The 20,500-nt window shown below is 37.1% G+C and overlaps 1 long non-coding RNA gene across 1 annotated transcript; it reads left to right on the top strand.

The window, feature by feature from the left end:
* Positions 1–2,801: 2,801 nt before the first annotated feature.
* Positions 2,802–4,320, top strand: LOC133287087 (uncharacterized). Its single transcript, XR_009748198.1, has 3 exons — positions 2,802–3,078; positions 3,376–3,452; positions 4,047–4,320. It is a non-coding gene; the product is annotated as an uncharacterized LOC133287087 (long non-coding RNA).
* Positions 4,321–20,500: the final 16,180 nt, after the last annotated feature.

Genomic DNA, 20,500 nt, shown 5'->3' with positions numbered 1-20,500 from the left:
ATTGGAAAAACAGTATCTTCCACATTTCTTTACTTTGACAAATAAGGCTTTCTTTATAGGGGAAAGGGGGATTCTTACTCATCAGTTTATAAATTTGCAAATATGTAAATTTGTAAATTTTAGGACTTGATTCCTTACTTATTCTTGTTAGTTATCTATCTTATACTTTGTATTTGGATGAGACAGATCAATTAAGACAATTAACTTCAACTCATCAAATGTGCAGCTTTATTGTGATTTACCATTATCACTAGTACTAAAAATAAAATTGGCTAACAAATCAAGTGATTAGATAGGCCCAATCCCGAGATTATGATATATAAAACTTTCCACTCATATATAGACAATTTGAAGTTGCTATGAAATAAGACACTAGTGGGGGTATAGAAATGTCAAATATGCTAAATAGATTGTGGAGGTTAGAGAATGCCATAAATTGAAATATTTTGTTTAACCTACAAAATATCAAAATGTCAAAAATTGCAACATTTGTGGGGGTCTCGAATCTCCAAAAAATACTCCAACAAATTGTGGCGTTGTACAAAAATATGCCACAAAGTATGTTGTGGCAAAGGCAAAATTGGGGGTTGATGTGAATGTCACAAATGTCTTTTGTGGGGATCAAAGACCCCCACAATATGAAAATATGACCCCCACAAAATGCCTGAATTTTTGTAGTGAACTGTTTGATAATTACATAAATTTTTTAACTTAAAAGCACATATTTCAAAAAAAAAAAACTATTTCTCTCTTTCTATTTTTATAACTCTTCATTTTAAAAAAAAGCACAAAATTCAAGAAAAATAGATAAGAGCTTGAGAAAAAACTCCTCCTAGGAGCTTTTAGCTTTTTTCTTCATTATTAAAAAAAGAACTTTTCCTTATAAGAGTTTTTTTCAAAATCCGTTTGGCTTAAGTTTTGCTTATAAGTAGCTTTTAATTTAAAAAAGAAAGGATCCAAATATGCACTTAGTCTTGGAGCAGGTAAGGTTGTTCCTTATAAGCGGAAGGTCATGGGTTCGAGACAGGAAAATAGCCTCTTTATTAAAATGAAAGGGTAAGTAAGGTTGCGTACAATCATGTGCTGTTATTTTAAGAAAAAGATAAGGTATATATAATATTTAAAAAGTGATGGGACACTTTATTCAATGAATTGGTTGTCTTTTTCTTAACATGATAAAATATTTGGTTCCTATGACATGATGGATGTATTTCCCATATTTCTATAGACACAAGTAAATGCACAGGCATCTTCTGTCGGTTCCGGGGAAGTCCATAGTAGGGGACTATCGTTAATGAGTTAATTAAATATATAAAGTTGGTGCCCTCTCCCAACCCATCTCCAGTGTTAGGCGGGTCTAGGGAGAAACCCGTGGCGGGAGACACCATCGATGAGCTAAGGCTACACCATCATATTATTTAAAAACAATAAAACTAACACAAAAATCTCTATATATCTAACATAGATGTAAATATCTGCATACAAATGAAAAGGAACAAAAATATCAGACTTTGTCATAGTTGTGCCATGCTTAGATTCCACTGAAATGACAGTTTCTCGTAATACATGGGAATTTTGTTGAAAGTTGCCAATTAACTAACTGCCTTTATTTGAACAAGTGAACAGAGGTCCTAACAAACCATGTACGGAGTAAGAATTAGAACTGTTGGGTTGACTTTCATACTTGTCCATGCGAATTTTCCTATTCATCATATATTAATCTACTTTTGTGCTAATTTAGCATCTGAACACTTGTCATGTTTGTACAATATATGGGAGGCATTGTCTAGAGTAACTGCAAGTAATGTTTGTTCAGGAACATAAAGTAAATGAATTGTTTTGATATTCAAGACATCAGAGGGGCAAAATCAGCAAGCAAAAAGTGTTAAATTTTGGGATAGCAGGATTGAGTTCATAGATAATTTCAAAGTCCAAAAAAATAAAGTTCAATCTAATTTTTATATGCCTTAGTACAACAGATCTGATAACCTCAACTGAAAAGTAATTCCACCCCCAGTTGCTGCTATCATAAGAATCAAAAACCCAACTATAATGAAAGAAAATAGATACCTCTATAAGTAATTCCCATTTTATTGATACACTTCTCATAGGTATTTCTTCCCTTTCTCCTTCATTCTTCTCTAGATAGGAAAATATTCTTGTCAAGTCCCTATTCATATATTAATTTTGTTCAATCCTTTTAAAGGTAAAGTTTAGCTGATCACTAAAACACACATTCTTGAAATAACTACAACCAAATAAACCATAGCCTTTGGAAAAGCTCCTATTAATTATGCGGCAATAACCTCAAGGAAAATATCAGCAACATTAACACCTAAGACAGCTCAGATGATGAAACCAAAATATGCTTGTGTTCTTAACTCTTCCTCTTTTGTAAAAATACCATAGGAAACATACAGCCAAATCAAAATCCAGCTCCACTATAATAGTCCATCTTAATTAATTAGTAAATCAAGTGTAATTAATTAATTAAACATGTTTTAGTGAGTAAAATTAAGTATAATGCTTAATTAAATGAATCTGAGTCACTTTGGAGTTAAAAAGTGTACTCAGTGAAAGTTGAGGGGTATAAATGGGTACTGGTGAAAGTGCCCAAAATATAAAAATAAAAATAGTAATATTCCTAGAATAATATTCCAGAATTTTGGGTAAAGTTTGATAATTATTGGAGTTGAATAGATAGACGAACCAATACCCGCTTAAAGCCACTTAACCAATGTTAAGTGACTAAAAGCCAAAAGAGCCCCATTTCCCACCCCATTTCGTCGACGCCAGAAGAGGAGAAAAGAAGAAGAAGAAGAAGGAGAAAAGAGGGAGAAGGAAGGGAGGAAGAGAGAGAGAGATCAAACCTTGACCGTTTTGGGTGATTCAAAAGCCTAAATCGCTTAGAATCTCGCCCCCTTTCATAATCCAAGCTTAGTTTTAAGTGGGGAGCTTTGTGTGGTGAGATATTGGCTCTCAAAAATTCGGCCCTTTGGTGAAAATTGGGGTTTTGAGAGTTTCTACCTCCATGGGAGCTTGAGGAGCACTCACATCATTGTTGTGCAACCATTGGTGGTAAGATTCTCACCCTTGAGCCTCATGATTCCTTGAAATTTGCATGAGTTAGGGTTTGTGAATAGTAAATTGGGATTTTTATGAAATGTAGTTGAATTAGCTATGTTCTAGGAAGAATGGAGTTTAGAGCATGTTGTGAAAAATGCTAGGAACGACATTTAATCGGTGGAAATGAGCCTAGATAGTCATTTGATAATTGTTCATAATATTGGAAAATTCATGCTTGGATTGGTTAGTATTCTAGCATGTTGAACAATTAGTGAGTGGAATGATTGATTGGATCCTTGTGATGTCTAGGATTGAGACATTTGGACCAACCGTGAGTGATCAACCATTGGAGCAAGCTATGGAGCTTGAATAGCTCATTGGAATTGGTAAGCTCGTACTTGTGTTGTGTTTTGAATTGAGTAATTGATGGTTGATTGTGAAATACTCTTGGATGCAATGTGTTGATTGCATTACACCATGTGTATGTGTTGGTTTTGGAGTAGAGTATTGTTGACATTGGTGAAGAACAAAGGTCGACTAAAGCATTGAGGTAAGCCTTCGGACCTTGGGTGTAATTCCCTTGATTGTTCCACCAAGCCCTGAAAGGGTAGTGGTGATTATAGTGTATATAAATGCAATGAAATAGTGTAATGCTTTGTTATACGTATGTGTATGCATTTGGTGTGGCATAGGATGGTGTTTCCCTATGTGGTATGTTGCATGACGATGCGTAAATCATACTTGGTAGTTAGCTGGCCAGTAGGACTATTTGCATCTGAGTTTCCTTAGGACAGCTTGAGAGCTCGAGGGATTTCTCCTGGAGATGTATTGCACTTTGCATAGATATGTATTTACTGCATTATTATTGTTATTGCTATTACACTGATATGGAACTGTGGGGTGGAGAGATGCTCCAAGGACCCCTGGTTTACTGGATATATTCCTATATCTCACCCCGTGTTGTGGGGACCCCCTTTCAGGTAAGGATGCTGCAGGAGCCTCTGGTGGCAAGTGGCCATATCTGGATTATGCATGAAATGTGGCATTTCTTTTGAGATTGTACATGTTGTTTTGTAGCTCACATGTATAGAATTAAATGAATAGGCAATGCTAGATTTATGATTTGTATATTGGAATGGACTTAGCCTATGCTCATGCCTTTGGTCATCTCTTTTGTTGATGGGAGCCAAGGGAATGATCATAGTGTTTTGTAAGCTAAGTTCCATGATTTGTAATGGATATGTAATGTAAATGATGCCTACTTGAAATTCAATATATGCATGCTTTTATGTATTGAGTTATTGAATTGGTTGGGCTGAGAAATCATATTAGGTACCTAGTTCTAAATTGGGAATTGTTGAGAAAACAAGGGTTATGCTGCCCAAATTTTAGTACAAGCCATGAGGAAAAGGGCATGCATGTCCCTTTAGATGTGTTTGTATCATGCAAGAACTAAGAACCATTTATGAAGAGGAAATTATATGATAGGTTGGGACGGTGGTGTATGTATGGAAGTTGTAGATATTTTTCTTAGCTTTCCATAGAGACCAATATTGTGTGAATTGGACATGTATAACTCTAGTTAGAGGTAAAATACTAAGAATTGGTGAAACCTTCAGAGCTTTGGCGCACCTGGCGCCAAACTTGGCGCACATCACGCCATTTTGCTCGAAAGCTTATGTTTCGTGGCGCAAATCGCGCCGGAGTTGGCGCAAATCGCGCCGGGATCACCAGCTGGCGCATCTGGCGCCAACCTTGGCGCCTCCAGCGCCATTTCGATGGGGAGCTTCTGTTTCGTTGGCGCCCGCCGCGCCACATCTGGCGCCGGTCGCGCCGGGATCGGCAGGATTCACGCGCTCGTTTCGTAGAAAACCCATAACTTGGGCTACAGTGCTCCGATTTGAGCGCGGTTTGAACCCACGCGTAGCTAACGAAGAGATCTACAATATAGTAGAAGTCGTGAAATAAACAAGAAGTAAAATAATGGTTTAAAAATGGAATAAAAACATGATGTTAAGCTTGGTTTATCTGATTCCGCAAGGTAATATGGTTATGATCACACAATTGGATATTTTAAATTCGGCGTCGTTTTAAAAAGAAAAATTTATCCGGATTTTTAATTGAGCCAATGTGATTGTAACTGCGCTTAATATCATAATGCGATGTTAACAAACCGGTTCTAGAACGGGATGTTACATCCACCATCCATAATTTGGGGTGACCGAAGTCAATTATGAGAGATAAAGCATTCCAACTTAATATATTTAGTAAAATAGAATTGAGATCTTCAAAAAAGCCTCTATAGAAAAGAGGCCAAGCCTATATGCCAGTCTATGTAATAAATAAAATAAAATAATCAGTTAAATAATTTTAAATAATAAATTATTTTAATTTTTTTTCTTTCTAATTCTTGATATATTTTGATGACTTGATAGACTTAAATAAACTAATAGATTTGGGCCAAGTCTTTTGTTTGAAGCCAAAAAGGCAAGGACTTTTCTATTTTGTATTGTATTCTACCACATATATTATGTACTGTGACTAGTGAGTACCATTTATACATCTTGTTTTGGAAAATGAGAATTCGGCAAGGACTTTTGTATTGTGACTTTTCTATTTTGTGTTCATTTGGATGTTGTAATTACAGCAACCAATACTTTTATTTTATTTTTTATTTTTTATTTTTTCTGTTGGTGCGACAAGTATCCTTGAAGTTGTTGCTAATATAGCCTTTAAAGACATAGCTGAATGAAGGTTCATATTCAATGTCATTATGACTAATATATCATTTCTTTAACAGATCTTGTCTGTTATTAAGTTTGAGAAAGGCTATCAAATGCCTGAAGATTATGCCAAATCCTTCAAAGAGGCAGTTGCAGTCTTTCAGCATGCTCGAATTGCTAATACTAAACTTATTTCTCAATTCTTATTTTTAGAATGATATTTATTATTCTTTCTGCAATGACTTTTTCCTTCTGGAATATTTGTGTAGATATGATACCAATGCTAAGAGCTTAAGCACACATGAAGGCCTCTTCCGCAAAATTTTCTTTAGTCACTTGATGGAAAGCTTGATTTCTTAGGACCATATCCTTTATTTATTATTTTTTTGTTCCCATTTTTTGGGTAATTCCTTTCCTGAAATTTTCCTTTATTTTCAAGTTCCTGCAAAGTTGAAGTTGAAGTTCCTGCACCACTTAGACAGAAGAGAAACTTTTCAGACTTTGGCTCCCATAATAGCAGAGAAAATAGTACAGGCAAGTGATATAAATTGGAGATGAATGTGTTTATTAAAACACAAGTTAATTGTGTTCAACTAACTGACAATTTTTGTGAATTCATTGCTAATTTTATGCATATTTTACTAATATGGTTTATATTTTTAATTATTATCATGTCATAAACATTTTTTTTTATGTCTGTAGTGACAAGACTCACAAAGGTAGGGACTTGATATATTGTCGACCCTTCAAGCTCAGTGGGCCTTTGTGTGAGGGGATGTGTTAAAAGTGATAACAATATAAAACCATTAAAAGGCCTTCACTCAACCTTTTTATGTTTCAATATGTCTTTCCTAATGTTTTCATTTGTTCAAAACATTGAACAATATGAGACTACAGCCTATGGAAAAGTAGTGAGTGCCATAAAAAAAGATCATTTTATTCCAGGAATTGTATTAACCAAGTCACATGATTACAATTGCATAGAGGCTTTCACTGATCCAAAGCTACTAAAACATGATTCGCAGTTACATCTAGAAGCTTAGAAAATAGATGTTAAGCCAAGCTTTTCCACTGCTGCTTTTTGGTAAGGAGTTGCTTGAACCAGTATGCTGACATCTTGGGGTATCCCTTGAGGGTTTTGAAATCAACATAGACAATGCCAAAACTTGATGTGTAGCCCAAGCTCCATTCAAAGTTATCAAGCAATGATAAAGCGAAGTATTCAACCACATTTGCTCTATCATCAACTGCCTTCTTTAGTTGAGTCAGATAGTCTTTGTAATATTTTATTCTTGTGTTGTCATGCAAACCCTTGGGAAGAGTTACATTACCAGGGTCATCCATGCCTGTAAATCATAAACTAAGTCAGATGACATTGCATCCAGCTTTTAACAGTTCATCATAACACACAGCAGAAAGAAAGTAATGCCGAAAGCGCATAGAAAAGTGGCTAAACAGAAAGTTGGAATTTCACAAAAGAGTAACCCTCCGGTTCTCAATTATAATTATCAAATAACAAAATTCAACTCATCGAATAAGGGTCATAAGCACCCTTTTATAGACTAATCACAAATTGATTGAAAATTCTAAATCTAAAATTCTAAAAATAATAAAACTTCTTAAAATAAATATAACAGTAATTAACATCTAAAAATAAATAAAAAATTACAAATAAAAAATTCAAAATACATCCCAAATCTTTAATCTCAAATCACGCCAATTATGTTGCTTTCCTTTTCTTTCCAAACAAATCACAATCACATCTACTGCTTTATTGAGACTTGGATTCGATTGTAGTTTGTCATATTTCAAATCAATGCCTCTTTCAACAATTGGGCCATACTTATTGGGCCACAACTCTAGTTGACTACGAGTTTCTTGAATTAATGGTTGGGCTATGTACAATGGGTCAACTATAAGTGCATCGTTCTCCCCTGCTAGGAAAAGATTCGTCCTCGAATCTTGTTAATCTCCACTGATCTCAATTTCTTTAGACAAAAATTCAAATAATAAATCTTCCTCTATTAGATCTTCATAATCTGATTCACCATCAGATTTATTATAAACTGGATAATCATCATAAGATGGATAATCATCATAAATGGGATAATTATCAACAATCGGATAATCATCATAAATTGGATTATCATCCTAGATCGGATAATCATCATAGATCGGATAATCATCATAAATTGGATTATGATCATAGACTTCAAAGTCAGCAATCCTGATTTGCATCTCGATATCTTGAAAAGTGGACTGATTTTCAGGTTGTACTTCCCAATTCTGTCCCTGGTTTAGAATCCCCAAGGGATTAACGTCCTCTTCTTCGTCATCAGATGCGTCATCTAATTCCATTCTTTCTTCGGATTGAATGTCCAACTTTGTCCACGCAAGTCGCCGCTCCAAATATTGAATTCTCATGCTCTGCACCTCCGCAAAAGTTTGCTTCAAAATTTGAATTTTCATGCATATCCGCACGAGTCGTCGCTCAAAATCTTGAATTCTCTTTCTCTGTGCCCGCACACATAGTCGCTTCAAAACTTGGATTCTTTGTCAAACACTTGCTCAAGTTGTTGCTTCAAATCCTGGATCCGCCTCCCGAGCTCTTCATTTTCTATATCTCGCGGCTCAATCTGACGCATTTGCCTATATTCTTCAGGAACGAATCCGCATTCCCTACCCTCGTGACTCCGCCGTCGTCGACCTCCACGATTCTGTTCAGCCATTGGTTGAAGGTAACCTAATGCTCTGATACCAAATGATGCCGAAAGCGTATAGAAAAGTGGCTAAACAAAAAGTTGGGATTTCACAAAAGAGTAACCTTCCAGTTATCAATTATAATTGTCAAATAACAAAATTCAACTCCTCGAATAAGGGTCATAAGCACCCTCTTATAGACTAATTACAAATTGATTGAAAATTCTAAATCTAAAATTCTAAAAATAATAAAACTTCCTAAAATAAATATAACAGTAATTAACATCTAAAAAAAAATAAAAAATTACAAACAAATAATTCAAAATACATCCCAAATCTTTAATCTCAAATCACGCCAATTATGTTGCTTTCCTTTTCTACCCAAACAAATCACAATCACATCTACTGCTTTACTAGGACTTGGATTCGATTGTAGTTTGTCATATTTCAAATCACTGCCTCTTTCAACAATTGGGCCATACTTATTGGGCCACAAATCTAGTTGACTACGAGTTTCTTGAATCAATGGTTGGGCCAATGTACAATGGGCCAACTATAAGTGCATCAGAAAGAATTGAGACAAAGCCAGAAACAAGCATCTGATGTTTACCATTTTCAGATAAGAGCAGCCACTGCCCTAGGTTCATTAAACGTCATCCAGTTCTTTACTCTGTCTCCAAAAGTCTGCATAATCAGCAAAATCTTTCCTGTTCAATAATTTTGAAGCATTCATTAAATATCCATTGGCCATAATTATAGTGGTGTAAGCACATCAAAACTTATTTCAAACATTAATATATGAGAAATATATGCATGTAAAAGATTAATATCTCTATTTTTTTCTTATATCCATAATGGTACTTACACAACATTTGGGCTCAATAATCCTTGGTATCTCATCTCAAGAGCTAAAGGAAGGTCATAATGATAGTATTTGCATAAAGAGTAGTGACTGAAATGGTTTCAGACAATCAATGAGGAACGAAAACAGTAAGCAAGCAACATTATTACATTTCCAATATTTATATTAACATTTAGTATCAAGTAAGTAATCGATCAACCTATTGTAGTATCAAGTATGCTACACCTTTATCAACTTGATGAATTAAAAGTTAAAATAAACTTTTTATAATGACTACAGACGCAACAATGACGACTACGCGTGAGGCGCGTGAAAAGGATTTTAAACTCCGCTAGGGTTTTTCGTCAGTTCATGGTGGTGAAAGGGGGAAGATCCCCCATCTCTGAGGGGGATTCAAAAATCATCAGAGAGCCGAAGAAGGCAAAGGGATATACAGGGATGGATATGGAGATGCATGTAGATCCTTCGATTGCGGGCGCAGTGGAGGTCGAGGAAGTTAGTATGAAGCATTCAGACGAGATGGGAGAGACAGGAGCAGATCCGGGGAAGGAAGAAGATGTGAGGAGAGATCCCCGGAAGCTAGTGTCGTATAAGGACCATCTCCTATGAATCAATGGTGTTTGGGATGGGATCCAGGAGGAGGAAGATGACTGGCTTGCTCAGTGCAAGCAAAAGGAAATCGAGGAAGAAGAAACGATGAAAGCGTATGAGCAGTTAGGGGATGACAATCCACTAAATCCCTTCTACCAGTTCGATGTGCTGGAGAAACTGGAACAATGCAAAAGGTGGAGAAAGGCACTGATAGTGAAGCTCTTGGGGAAAAGACTAGGAGCGAAATTCCTGTGGAATAGACTTCACAAGTTGTGGAACCTGGAAGGAGAATACAAGGTATTGGATCTTGAGAATCACCACTACATGGTAAAGTTTGAGAAGACGCATGACTACCTCTTCGTGCAGCAGCAGGGACCATGGATAGTGGCAGATCACTATCTCATAGTCCAAAGATGGAGGCCAAACTTTGACCCATATGATGACAGAGTCAAAAAATTGGCAGTTTGGATCATGATTCCAGGAGTTCCTAGCAAATTCTACACATACAAAGACCTATGGAGAATGGGTAACATGGTGGGGAGAACATTGAGGATTGACGAGAATTCCTTAAGGATCAGTGGATAAGGGGAGTTACAAGAGATCACGGACAAAGGCAGGTTCGCGCGCATTTGTGTTGAGATAGACTTGAGTAAAAGTCTACTATCAAAATTCAGGATTGGGCAGAGACAGCTGTTCATTGGCTATGAAGGATTGCATATGATCTGTTTCTTATGTGGATAGTATGGCCATAGGAGAGACAAATGCATGCTGAATCCAGAAAATACAAAAAAGCTCGAAGAAGATACTGGAGAGGAGAAACAATGTGGTAATCCTGATCACAGCCATATGGAAGAATCAATGAAAGAAGAAATTGAGAAGAGTCAAGAGATCAATGGATTTGGGAACTAGATGGCAATCCAGAAAAGAAGTAATAAGAGGACAGTTCAACTAGTGAGGAATAAGGAGATATATACGAGCAAAGATAAGCAGAGTGCTGGAGTTAATGACATTAGCCAGGGAAATAAAGTGTCAGGATCCAAATTTGGCCCTTTACAAAAGGTGACAGAAGATAGCTACCCAAACAAGGAGTCTAATCCTTCAGGGGAGGAGATTATTAATGGGAAGAATACTGGGGAGCCAAGCCAGTCTAGGAAAAATCAAAGTGGGAGGAAAAAAAAAGAATAATCCTGATAAGAGCTCTTTGACACAGGGGTATGGGACTGAAGTGAAGGAACTTGCTAAACAGGTAGCGAAAAATCAATTAGCTGATCCTAGAAGGGATCAGTTCCCCAAGCAATCCAGCAGGGGAGTTATTCTGGTAAATATGGGATCTTTTGGGGGAAGAATCCAGGGTGACCCTTCTTTTAGCTCCAAGTCACCGGAGATGGAAGCAACTCAAATAGAGGTCAATAGTAATGATGCAGAGAGCAAGAACAAACCTGTTCCTATGCTGAAGGAAAAGCCACCTGATGGAAGAGGTGGAGGAAAGAGCATAAGCCAAGATGGAAGAGCAGCAATGACTCTAGATGACATCACAAATGCTGTGGAAGTCAGATGATGAACCAAGGAGATGGTTAGTTTGGAGGTTGGTTTCTTAATCTTTATGCATATTTTATGATTGTTAGTACATGGAACTGTATAGGAGCAGGGAAGAAGGGCTTTTCTGCTCTTATAAAAGATGTTGTGTGCCAAAATAAGATTCAGGTTCTGGTCCTTTTGGAAACCAGAATCAATGGAAAAAAAGCTGAAAAAGTTGCAAGAAATTTAGGCTTTGATAGTTTCTTCATAAAAGATGCTGTTGGATTTTCTGGGGGGATCTGGATTTTATGGTTTAAAAAGTTGACTAATATACATATTTTAGAGGAGAATCATCAATATGTTCACACCAAAATCTGTTGGCTAAGTTCTGGGGTGAGGAACTTTTTACTTTCATCTATGGCAGTCCCAGGGGAGCTGAGAGAAGGTCTCTGTGGGATAGTTTGAAGAGGATTGCTGTAAATGGTGGTGGTAAATGGGCTGCAATAGAAGACTTCAATGCTTATTTAGAGGCATGGGAGAAACATGAAGGAGCTGGGACTTGTTGGGATAGCATGAAGGACTTTGATGATTGCCTCAGTGAAAGTGGTTTATCTGATTTAGGATTTTCAGGCCCTAAGTTTACCTGGAGGAGGGGAGCCTTGCAAGAAAGGATTGACATAATTGTTGTGAATGAAGAATGGCATAGAAGCTTTCCTGATAGGTATATGGTCCACCTTTAATTCTATGGATCAGATCATAGACCTATAGTTCTAAAAGATGGAAGTGGTTATAGAAACACTGATGGCCCCAAACCATTCAGATTCTTGGCTGCTTGGTTGACCAATACAAGCTTTAGGGAGGTGGTGGATAATTGTTGGAGCAAGGAGGCTGATTGGATTCCTGCAAAAAATAAATTTCAAAAAGAAGCTACTAGTTGGCATCAAACAGATTTAAGGAGGATCAAAAAAAGAAAATCCAGATTCAAAGAAGGCTTAGGGGGGTGGATACCCAGCTTAATAGAGGGCCAAATGAAGCAATGGAGAGACTACACAAAGATCTTTGGCAGGAACTGAATGCTATATACATCCAAGAGGAACTCACCTAGTTCCAAAGGTCCAGATGTAATTGGCTGGCCTTTGGAGACATGAATTCTAGATTCTTCCATGCAGCCATTGTAGCCAGGAATAGAAGGAACAAAGTTACAACTCTAAAAAAGGAAGATGGAGCTTGGGTGGATGACCCAGGAGAACTCAAATTAATGGCTATTAACTTTTTCAAGAATATGTATGTGGAGGAAAACCAGTGTATCTCGAAGCTTTGCATTGGAAATAGATTCCCAGTGATTGATATGGTAGTTGGAGAGAGATTGGAAGCTGCCCAAAGGTTGATGAAGTAAAAAGTATTATCTTCAGAATGCATCCTTACAAAGCTCCTGGAGCTGATGGGCTTCATGCCATATTCTTACAATCTCAATGGGATAGTGTGGGGAGCTTTGTAATGAATCTGATTAGGGAAATTTTTGAAGACCCAAAGAGAGTTGCTAACATTAATCAGGCACTAATCTGCTTGATTCCTAAGGTGGAAAATCCGGAGATGATAAGCCAGTTTAGACTAATTAATCTATGTAATGTCGTGCATAAAGTAATCACCAAGGTGACAGCTTCAAGATTGAAAAATCATATGAGGTCCTTAATAATGCCTAACCAGTGTAGCTTTGTCAAAGGAATACATGCTTCGGATAACATCATCATTAGCCAAGAGATATTTCACTCCATGAAGGTAAAGAAAGGCAAAAAGGGGTGGATGGCTATCAAGGTAGACTTGGAAAAAGCCTATGATAGGGTGAATTGGGAGTTTTTGAAAGATACTCTCCTTTTAACAGGACTGGCTACATCAGTTGTGGATCTTATTATAGAGTGTGTCACATCAGCTTCAATGGATATATTGTGGAATAGAACCAGAACTGAAGAGTTTAAACCTTCGAGAGGGATTAGACAAGGAGACCCTCTATCTCCCTACCTATTTGTGCTATGCATAGAAAGACTGGGACATTAGATAAACACTGCTGTAGAAAGTAAAGAGTGGCATCCTGTGAAGCTGGGTAAGAATGGACCTCTTTTATCCTATCTGTTCTTTGCAGATGATTTACACATATTTGCTGAAGCTAATGTTGATCAAGCAAAACTGATGTCTAACATTCTGGACCACTTCTGCATGGCCTCTGGTCAAAAAATTAGCTATGAGAAAAAAAGATGTTTCTTCTCCAAGAATGTGAATCACACAAGAAGAGAAGAACTAAGTCAGGTCTTGAATTTTTCTATAACTGCTGATCTTGGTAAGTATCTAGGGGTGCCTGTGTTACATAAGAGAATGAGCAAGAGTACTTTCAAGTACATTCTTGATAAGACAAACAATAGACTAAATGCTTGGAAGGAAAAGTCCTTATCTATGGCTGGTAGGGTGGTTCTGGCGAAATCAGTTCTGGCTGCTCTCCCTAAATATACTATGTAGACTGCTCTGATACCTGCAAGCACCTGTGAAGCTGTGGAGCAGAAGATTAAGGGGTTTGTGTGAGGATCTAGCCAGGAGAAGAGGAAAATCCATGCTACTTCTTGGAGTGTGGTGTGCAGGGAAAAGAATGCTGGAGGGCTGGGCATTAGGAATTTGAGGATGACTAATAAAGCCAACTTGATGAAAATTGGTCATGAGATTCTTACTCACAGGGATGAATTATGGGTGTAGGTGATCAAAAACAAATATAAAGTTGGGAATGATTTAATTCCTAGCATACAAAAGAAGGATGCTTGCTCTAATCTCTGGTTGGGGTTGAACAAGATTTGGCCCATGATTTGTGATGGATCAAGGATAATGGTGGGGAATGGAAAATGAACATCTTTTTGGAAGGACAAATGGCTGATGATTGGACCCCTGGAAAATCACATTATTCAGGAGATTCCTTCAGCAATTACTGATGCTGATATAACCTATATGGTTGATCCTAGATGGGAATGGAAATGGCAGGAGTTGAAGGACATTGATGTGCCTCTGGCATGTGAAATTTTCCAAGCCAAAAATAATAAGAATTTAGTCATAAAAGACCATTTTCTGTATATTAATTACTTTTATTATTTAGTTTCCCATTTTAGTTTATTTTTCATCTTTTATATAATTTTTACAGGTTAAAGTATGAAGGAATAGGAGAATGGAAAAAACCTGAAAAAGGAAAGTGGTGCTACCCGCGCAGAAGGTGACGTTACCCACGAGAACTTCAACAAAGAGTACAAAGTCCAGAGATTTGGCGCGGGTGCAGCGCCACTATGGCGCTTCCCGCGCGAACTTCAGCAAAGCAGTACAAAGTCTAGAGATTTGGCGCGGGTGCAGCGCCATTATGGCGCGACCCGCACGAACTTCAGCTGTCAGTTAGGTCCTGAGCGTTTTAAAGGACGTTACGAGAAATAAATGGGGGATTTGCTACGACAAAAAGACGGAGGAGTTCCAAGAGCAGGAGAATTTCAAGATAGCATAGGATTGTTCTTCGTTTCTCATTGTAATTTTATTTTGAATTCTCTTTTATAATTGTATGTCAGCTATGTTTATGGCTGGCTAATTTCCTTTATTGTAGTTAGGGTCACAATCTCTATGTGAACCCTTTTTACGATGGATTGATTTATTTTCGCTCGTTTATTTTAATATATTTTATTTTTACCCTGTGTGTATGGTTTATTATTTCTGTTAGATTTGATCAACCTAATAGGAGATAATAATTTGGGAATTAGAACTCGCAATAGGAATATTGGGGTTTTTGATTCTGAAAGGGGGTAAAGTAACAATTTATGCATGTTCTAGGGATGGACTTGTGTGAATTGCAGTCATTTTATCGTGATTATTGCTTAATTTCATGCGGAATTGCTAAGGAATTAGGGTTCCAATTGGATTAAAGGGTTAGATTGCCAAGTGATTGAGATTTAACTAATTATTTTTATATGATAATTTGTCTGAGTTATTAAATTGAATGAACATTGTCAATCAATCAAAAGTTTAAAGTGGGGATCATATGGTGCGTGCACCTTAACTGCAATGCCTTTTATTATTCTCTCAGAAATCCAATTTATTTTTACCATTGCTTATTAAATTTAAAATTATATATTTTAAATATTTGTCTTTATTTTACCATCAATTCATTATTTTCCAAAACAATCGAATTTTCCAACTTAAGGGTACTGGTTATTGTGGTACTTGGTTTACAATCCCTGTGGAGACGATACCCTACTTACTCATTATATTACTTGTGCGATCGGTACACTTGTCGGTGAGCATCGAGTTTTTGGCGTCGTTGCCGGGGATTGTTAATTACAATATTATAAATAACCGTTGTTCTTTGAGATTGGATTTTTATTTTTATTTTTATTTTTATTTTATCTAATTCTATCTTGTTCTGTGTTTTGCAGGTGCTACTAATCATTTTTTTCTGAGTTTTATGCAAGGTAGAATTGCTCCTATAGACTTTGTAATTGATCATGAAATTGCAAGGACTGAGAGGAGACTGAGGAAAGTTGCCAAGCAGATCATTTGGGAAGAATTCAAGAGCGTACCTGTACAACCAATACAAGAGATGGCAGATAATAACAATGCTGGTGGCACAGGCCACAATGCAAATAACCCACCTCCAAGATTGTTGGACACCATTCTGACTCCGGTGTTCAATAGGCCAAATTCAAGTATACTCAAGCCGACGGTGGAGGCAAACAATTTTGAGCTGTAGCCAGCTCTAATTACTTTGGTGGAGAGAGCTCAATTTTCTGGTGCTGAGGATGAAGACCCTCATGAGTTCATAGATCGATTCCTGATGATCTGTGACACTACTATGCACAATGGAGTGTCAGCCGATGCTATCAGGCTTCGATTGTTCCCTTTTGTTGTTAAGGGAAAGGCTCTCAGATGGATAAAAAGGCAGCCAGCCAATAGTATCATGACATGGGAAGACTTGTCAACGAAATTCTTTACCGAGTTCTTCTCTATGGAGAGATACAATCAGCTGGTGAATGAGATCACTAACTTTCGCCAGCTTGAAGGAGAATCATTGTGTGCAACCTGGAATAGATTCCAGGAACTTATCAGAAAGTGTCCGCACTATGAGGGAGTCGATGATAGAAAGGTGGCGATCTTCTTTAATAGAACCTCTCCTGAAATAAGGTTGGTGCTTAATAGTGCAGCTAGAGGTTCTATTCGGCAAAGTACATCTGAGCAAGCTCTTGATTTGATAAAGAAATTGGTCAGAAATGAGAATGAGAGCTTACCGGTTCAAACAAGATGAGGAGTGATAAAGCTGGAGAGCAATAATGATATGCTTGCTGAACAAAAGCTGTTGTCCAAGAAGTTTGACAGCTTGAATGAAAAGTTTGAGAAACTGCAAGTGTCCAAGGTTCAATCAACTTCTGTGGTTTGTGAATATTGTAAGGAAGCTCATGAGTCTAATGAGTGCCCTACTCTAATGGGTGCTAATCCACAGCAGGTGCAAGTGAATGGGGTTTGGTATGAACAGAAGCCCCAGCAAAATTTCCAAAGAAACCAGAACTTTTCTTCTGGGAACAAATTTCAGAGGAGAGGTCAAGGAAGTGGTCTTGACTATGATTCTAACAACTATCTGCAACCTCCTCCTATTCCTCAAAATGAGCTTTCTGAGCTGGAGAAAGCTATGATACAGCTTTCCAAGATAATAAATGACCACATTCTGACAACAAATGCTTTTATCAATGAGGCTAGAGCACACAACAAGAATCAAGATGCTTCTATCAGGAACCTGGAGATTCAAATTGGTCAATTGTCTAAGCAAGTTTCTTAGAGACTTCCAGGAACATTTCCTAGTCACACTATTGTGAATCCCAAGGAACATTGCAAGGCTATAATGACCAGAAGTGGTAAAGTTCTTCCATCTCCTGAGGTTGAGGAGAAGCTTGATGATGCAGGTGAGCCTGAAAAAGAAATTGAAAAATCTGCTGAAGTGTTAAAGCCAGTTGAAAAAGAAAAAGAAAAGGTAAAAGAATAGATCGTGATTGTTGAGAAAAAGCATGAGATGAGTCCTGGTTATGTGAGAGCTATGGCACCTTATCCTGAAAGGTTCAAGCAAGATGCTCAGAAGCAACAATATGGAAGGTTTCTTGATATTTTCAAAAAGTTGCATATAAATATCCCTTTTGTTGAAGCCTTGGCTAGCATACCAAATTATGCCAAGTTCATGAAGGATCTGTTGTCTAGGAAACATAAGCTGCAAGAATACCAAACTGTTGCACTTACTGAAGAGTGCAATGCTATTAAATAGAAAAGTTTCCTCCTAAGCGTCGTGATCCAGGGAGTTTTAATATTCCTATTGCCATTGGTAACACAAATGTTGGCAAAGCTTTATGCGATCTTGGGGAAAGCATCAATCTTATGCCTCTTTCTGTGTGTAAGTCTTTGGGAATTTCTAAATTGAAGCCCACTATGGTCTCTCTTCAACTTGCTGATATATCTTTGAGGAGGCCTAGTGGTATTATTGAAGATGTTCTGGTTAAAGTTGATAAATTCATCTTTCCTGCTGATTTTATAGTGTTGGACATGGAGGAGGAAACTGAAATGCCTATTTTAATGGGTAGACCTTTCTTGGCTACTGCTCGGGCTATGATTGATGTTCAACAATGGAAGCTCGAGTTAAGAATGAATGATGAGACTATCACCATCAATGTCTTTGATTCTATGAGAAAATCTTCTGACAAAGGTGATTGTTTCAGGCTTGATGTTTTACAAGAAGTGGGGAAAGAAGAGAAATCTTCTAGTCAGGAGCTTGAGGAAGAACTCGAGGCGCGTGATATTGTTCCCTTTGAGGAAGAAAAGGGTGTTGTGTTTGAGGTTCTTGAGAAGAAAGATTCTAACAAAAAAGATGGTGCCCCAAAAGTAGAGTTAAAGGAGCTGCCTGAAACTCTTAAATACATCTTCTTGGGTGATGAGGAGACTTACCCCGTTATCATTAATTAGGGGTTGTCTTCTGAGCAGGAAAGGAGGTTGATAGAATTGCTGAAGGAACACAAGACTGCCATAGGGTGGTCCATTTCTGATTTGAAGGGTATAAATCCTCCTTCTTTTTGTACTCACAAAACTCTCATGGAGGATGATGTCAAACCTGTGAGGCAACCTCAAAGGAGGCTTGATCCTACAATGAAGGAGGTGGTGAGTAAGGAAGTGTGAAACTTCTTGATGCTGGCATGATTTACCCAATTTCAGATACTGCTTGGGTAAGTCCAGTGCAAATTGTACCGTCAGGCTCGTGACGTTAAACAAGCGCTCATTGGGAGGCAACCCAATATAGAGTTTATTTTTGCCTATAAAGAAAAACCTGTTTTCTGATATTGATTCCAATTGTTGGTTTGTTCTGTTTTATTTTTGAGATAAAGTTGAAATCAAATCTGGGAATGGTGGTTTGCTATGAACTTCCGGATTGATTACATCTCCTTGCTGCTGGAGAATGTTTTATTTTCATTATTTTAGTTTATCTTTTAGAACTTTTGCTGTTTTATTATGACCGTAGGTTGATGTTAGGGTCATTTAGATGATGTGGGTTTGTATATGTCCCATACATTCTGATGTCTTTATTGTGTGGATTATAGTTTATTCTATATACTGCTATTTGTTCCATGGTGCAGATATTTCGAAAAATCTTTGGGTTTAAATATTGTTGGGGACAACAATTCTTTAAATCTGGGAATGGTAGGCATTGGGAATCACTCTGGAGCTGCAAATTTTTCTATCAGGGGAGATATTCTAAGCTCTTTACATTCTATTTTTAGTTAGCTGCTAGTTTGTGTTGCTCTTATAAAATAAAAATAAAAATTGGAAATATATTTCTGAAGCAATTCTCAGGTTTAAATGTGCTTACTCAGTTAACTTGCTTAATTGAATCTTAGGAAGTATGTGTGTATGACATTCTGGCATGACATTGCATAGGTACAATTAGATTACATGATTGCTCGTTTGTCTGAATTGATGTTGTGAAATTCTGATAATGTCTAAGGTTAGTTTTCATGAGTCTATATTGATACCACAGCTTGTGAGGTTTGAGCTTAAACACTGAATTTTCTTGTTGAGAGACCTCACTGTTGTAATACTCTAGAATTGGATTTGTTTCTTTGCGATGCATGCATTGTTTGAGATGATTAAGGCATTTTATTCTTGTTAGCCTATGGCCAAAATAGCCCACCTATATGAAATTTTTCCGTTGCTAGCCCCTTGAGCCTGAGCATATGTTGTTGATAAATTACTTGTTGGCCTGATTGATGGCTTAGCTTATATCCATGTTACTTACCCTGACTGAGATTGAATTACTGATATGTTGAAAATAAATAAAGAACTTGAGGTAAGCTCCACAAAGGTTAAGTGAAATAGGGTTGTGTATTTTAGTTTACCCAAAAAAAGTAAAAATAAATAATAAATAAATTAAAAATAAAAAATTAATTATGCATAAAAGGTGGCTGAAAGGAATTGATTCCCAAAATTTTGTGGGAATGTTAGTGGAGCAAGACCATTGAGTTGAATGTGCTAAATTGTAAGAATATCAATTTTTCAATCTCATTGTCGTTTTGAGCTACTATCCATATATTCCTACCTTTTAACCGCCACGATACAACCTGTGAAGTCCTTTTGATCAATTGATGCATGTGTTTGATTCTTCATTTTTAAGAATTTTGAGAATACGATCAAGCTTATGGTAGTGTTAAAGCTGTGTTGGATTGATTGCTCATGATACCCTAAACACTGAGTGTTGAGTGAATATTATTTATCTTTGTGAGGGGTAATCAATGTAGACTGGTATCTTTAATAAGCTGATGACATTGTTGGAAAATTTGTGATGTTAGATCAGTCATGCTTAGTATAGTGTGTCTGAGCGTGCCTGTGTATTGTTATGCTGGATTTATTGTTTATTTCCTGGGTTGAGTCTTGTTCGTTGCTGGGGACAACAACGTTTAAATCTGGGAATGATTTGATGTGCCTCTAGCATGTGATATTTTCG

Source organism: Gastrolobium bilobum, unplaced genomic scaffold (assembly GCF_033153095.1).
Source record: "Gastrolobium bilobum isolate Gb01-03AN ecotype WA unplaced genomic scaffold, APGP_CSIRO_Gbil_v1 utg16421, whole genome shotgun sequence".
NCBI lineage: Eukaryota > Viridiplantae > Streptophyta > Magnoliopsida > Fabales > Fabaceae > Gastrolobium > Gastrolobium bilobum.
This window is presented reverse-complemented; position numbering and strand designations above follow the sequence as displayed.